This window comes from Sphaeramia orbicularis, chromosome 10, assembly GCF_902148855.1.
Source record: "Sphaeramia orbicularis chromosome 10, fSphaOr1.1, whole genome shotgun sequence".
In the NCBI taxonomy this organism is placed as follows: domain Eukaryota; kingdom Metazoa; phylum Chordata; class Actinopteri; order Kurtiformes; family Apogonidae; genus Sphaeramia; species Sphaeramia orbicularis.
This window is the reverse complement of record NC_043966.1, coordinates 54,402,496-54,407,164: the sequence shown is the minus strand read 5'-3', so window position 1 is coordinate 54,407,164 and position 4,669 is coordinate 54,402,496. Positions and strand designations below refer to the sequence as shown.

General features: G+C 41.6%; 1 long non-coding RNA gene across 1 annotated transcript in view; it reads left to right on the top strand.

The window, feature by feature from the left end:
• The first annotated feature begins 912 nt into the window (after positions 1-912).
• The window catches only part of LOC115427747 (uncharacterized), a 15,131-nt gene continuing 11,374 nt past the window's right edge, over positions 913-4,669 (top strand). Inside the window, exon 1 of the long non-coding RNA XR_003936542.1 lies at positions 913-1,012. This is a non-coding gene — a long non-coding RNA (uncharacterized LOC115427747). The remainder of the gene's footprint in view (positions 1,013-4,669) is intronic.

The window sequence follows — 4,669 nt, the reverse complement described above, 5'->3', positions numbered from 1 at the left end:
AGGGGCTGGATTGGAACCTTTGGTGAGACGCATTTGGCCCCCAGGACGCATGTTTGACAGCCCTGGTTTAGAACCAAGAAAAACAGGACTGCACTGGAAGGATCCAACAGCAGAGTGTTAGCACCACTCAAGAAAATAAAAACACTGACACCACGAGAATAAAGCTGTAGTACTGACAGACTAATGTTCTAATTTAAAAACAGGCAGGAAAAATATAATTTTAGCAGAATACAGTCGTACCCACTGGTCTGATAATGTAGAACTGGAACATTCTTTGAGGTTCTACTTTCATTTGGGGTTAACTAGGGCTGTAAGAAAATATCGGTTCTGCATTATATCATGATATTTCATTTCACAATACTGTATCGATATTAGAAAGTACTGTATTAATATTTTTTTTAGGTATTTATTCAAATGCAGATATTGTGGAGGTTCATTTTTGTTGTTTTGTTTTTCTTTTTTTGTTTCTATTTTCTTTATTCTTATTTCACACTCTTTTATTCAATAATTTTCGTTCTTTTGTTTGGACTGAACTCAAATCCTGTTCTGATGTTAGTTGTGAACTACTAGAATCTGAACATTTGAACAGGATCTGAAACTGGAATGTCTGGAAAACAGAATTTCAGTTTGAACACAGTTTGAATATTTGGTGATAGAACATTAGATCCTGTTGGGATCAAATACAAATGTGTTTAGGATTTGTGCAGATTTATGATGGAATTCAATTCTTCAAAAAATAATCTGTTAAAAAAAAAAAAAAAAAAATGCCTTTTTAACAGTATCACGATATCGTTTATCATATCGTGATCCTAGTATTGTGATTTGTATCGTATGGCCAGATCCTTGCGGATACACTGCCCTAGGGTTTACGCACAAAGGCCAAATACTGAGACTATTAGCCCCGCCCATCATCAGCACATTAGCATCAGTTGAAGGACTTTGAAGACAGTTCACACACGTTTGGGTTTGTTTCATCATAAGAACTGAACAGGATTTGGAGTAAATTTCCTCTGTAGTGTTGGAGGAACTGACTGAAGGGTTCGAGCTGGAACCGGAAACTGTCATCAATAAGCATCCATCCATCCGTCCGTCCATCCATCCTCTTCCTCTGATCCGGGGCCGAGTCCTGGGGGTAACAGTCTAAGCAGGGATGCCCAGACTCCTCCCTCTCCTCAGACTCCTCCTCCAGCTCTTCCGGGGGGACCCCGAGGCGTTCCCAGTCCAGCCCACAGACATAGTCTCTCCAGTGTGTCCTGGGTCTTCCCTCAGGTCTCCTCCTGGTGGGACATGCCCAGAACACCTCCCCAGGAGGATCTGAACCAGCTGTCTGATCCACCTCAGCTGGTTCCTCTGGATGTGGAGGAGCAGTGGCTCTACTCTGAGCTCCTCCTGGTGACTGAGCTCCTCCCCCTATCCCAAAGGGTGGACCCACCCACCCTGCGGAGGAAACTCATTTGGACCTCTTGTATCCGGGATCTGGTCCTTTTGGTCCTGACCCAAAGCTCATGACCATAGGTGAGGGTAGGAACGTAGGCTGGCGGTAAATCCAGAGCTTCTCCTCTCAGCTCAGCTCCTTCTGAACCACAACAGACCCATACAATGACTGCACCTGTCAGTCTGACGCTCCATCCTTCCCTCACTCGTGAACCAGACCCAGATACTTGAACTCCTCCACTTGGGGCAAAGACTCTCCGTCGACCCAGAGAGGGCAGACCACCTTTTTCCGGTCCAGAACCATGGCCTCGGATTTGGAGGTGCTGATCCTCATCCTACTCCAAACCGCCCCAGGACACGCTGAAGGTTCAGGTTCGATGAGGCCAACAGGACAACGTCATCTGCAAAAAGCAGAGATGAAATCCTGTGGTCCCCAAAGCGGACCCCCTCCGGCCCCTGGCTCCACCTAGAAATTCTGTCCATAAAAATAAAAAATTGAACAGAAAGATTAAGGCTTATGATTTATAAATTCTGAGTTTTTATCACAATATTGTGAATTTAATTTCAAAATATTACAACTTTAATCAAAATCATAAAAGTACAACACAGTTTTTGTTAAATTGTGATTTTTTTTTTTTTTTAAAGTACGACTTTATTATCAAAATATTGCGACTTTATTCCTGTCGTGACCCTAACATGCTGTTGTAGGATCCAGAGCTCTGTTTGGAAGAGAGACAGAAGAAGAGTTTAGAAATGAAAAGATAATTAGTGGAAGTAAAGCACCACAGCGCAGACAATAAAAAAAAACACACACAAAAAAAGAACACAGCGCTCTGAGACGAACGTCGACAAACAAATACGTGGTGTTGAAGCAGAGTTAGAAAACACAGCAGGTTCCAAAGACAGGATGTGATAATGAGGCTGTAGATCGCATTTACCTCTGACATGTTCATGTTCCTCATCTGCATTTGAAAACACTGCTGGCTATTTCTACTTCTCACAAGAAAAAAAAAAGTGAATTAAAAACAGCGTGTTGTGACACTTCGCTCTGGAGCCGCTGCTGCACAAATGAACAATCCTGAAATCTGGTGTTTGCAGCTTCATGCATGTGTGGCACTGCAGTCACACCTCAACACATTTTCTGTTCGAAGAAAGAGGAGTTTTTCCAACAGACCTACTGTGAAAAGCTTTAGTCTAATTAAGGCTGATTAATGACACAAGCTTTGGTTTTCATTTCTGTAACCTTTGGAAATCACACGAAACTGTTCAGTCGTATTCAGGGCCTTCAGTTCTGGGCGATATCGCACTTTTAGGACTCCATATGATACCCGTTATTTTTATGGCATAAAAGGATACTTTCAGGTTTTTTTATTTATTTTTTTATTTTTTTATTAAAATGTAACACTGGTGTATAAACACTGGTGTATAATTACAGGTGTATAAACACTGGTGTATAACACTAGTGTATAATTACTGGTGTATAATTACTGGTGTATAAACACTGGTGTATAAACACTGGTGTATAATTACTGGTGTATAAACACTGGTGTATAATTACTGGTGTATAAACACTGGTGTATAAACACTAGTGTATAATTACTAGTGTATTAACACTGGTGTATAAACACTGGTGGATAAACACTGGTGCATAATTACTGGTGTATAAACACTGGTGTAAAATTACTGGTGTATAATTAGTGGGGTATAAACACTGGTGTATAATTACTGGTGCATAATTACTGGTGTATAAACACTAGTGTATAATTACTAGTGTATTAACACTGGTGGATAAACACTGGTGGATAAACACTGGTGTATAATTACTGGTGTATAATTAGTGGGGTATAAACACTGGTGTATAATTAGTGGTGTATAAACACTGGTGTATAATTACAGGTGTATAAACACTGGTGTATAACAGTAGTGTATAATTACTGGTGTATAGACACTGGTGTTTAAAAACTGGTGTTTAACACTGGTGTTTAATTACTGGTGGATAAACACTGCTGCATAATTACTGGTGGATAAACACTGGTGTTTAAACACTGGTGTTTAATTACTGGTGTATAAACACTGGTGGAAAAACACTGGTGGAAAAACACTGGTGTTTAAACACTGGTGTATAAACACTGGTGTTTAAACACTGGTGTTTAAACACTGGTGTTTAAACACTGGTGTATAAACACTGGTGTATAAACACTGGTGTTTAAACACTGGTGTATAATTACTAGGCCTGTAACGGTACAAATAACAAAAATCTAATCACAGTTCTGTCAGTTCACATTCTGCAGAAAAATATCAACAAAAAAATTCTGCATGTAGTGCAACATTAACAGGAGGGTAAACTGGTATTCTGTTTTAACAAACTGAAGAGAAACACTGACAACAAACTGAACCAAATTATTTATTTTAGGACAGAGAACAAACTGTTTAGGACACTTTGTGTACTCATGTGTGTGCGTGTGTGCGCACACGGAAGGTGCGATTTGTCTGGGGGATGGTTTGTTTGTTTGTTTGTTTGTTTGTTTTTTTTCTTGGTCGGAGCTGGGGGGGCGCGTGGGGGGGGGCGAGCGTGGTACGGTCCGGTCCATAACTAATGTAACTAACGCTGGTGTGAAACGAAAGTGAAACTTTATTTCTATATACTTTCAACGTCCAACTCCGAGTTCTATTCCTCTGGTATACAGCGTGCGTGACAGACAGACAGACAGACAGACACACAGACTGACAGACAGACACACAGACAGACAGACAGACACACAGACAGACAGACAGACACACAGACAGACAGACTGACAGACAGACACACAGACAGACAGACACACAGACACACAGACAGACAGACAGACAGACACACAGACAGACACACAGACACACAGACACACAGACAGACAGACAGACAGACACACAGACAGACAGACAGACAGACACACAGACTGACAGACAGACACACAGACAGACAGACAGACACACAGACAGACAGACACACAGACTGACAGACAGACACACAGACAGACAGACACACAGACACACAGACAGACAGACAGACAGACACACAGACAGACAGACAGACAAACAGACAGACACACAGACTGACAGACAGACACACAGACAGACAGACAGACACACAGACAGACAGACAGACACACAGACAGACAGACTGACAGACAGACACACAGACAGACAGACACACAGACACACAGACAGACAGACAGACACACAGACAGACACACAG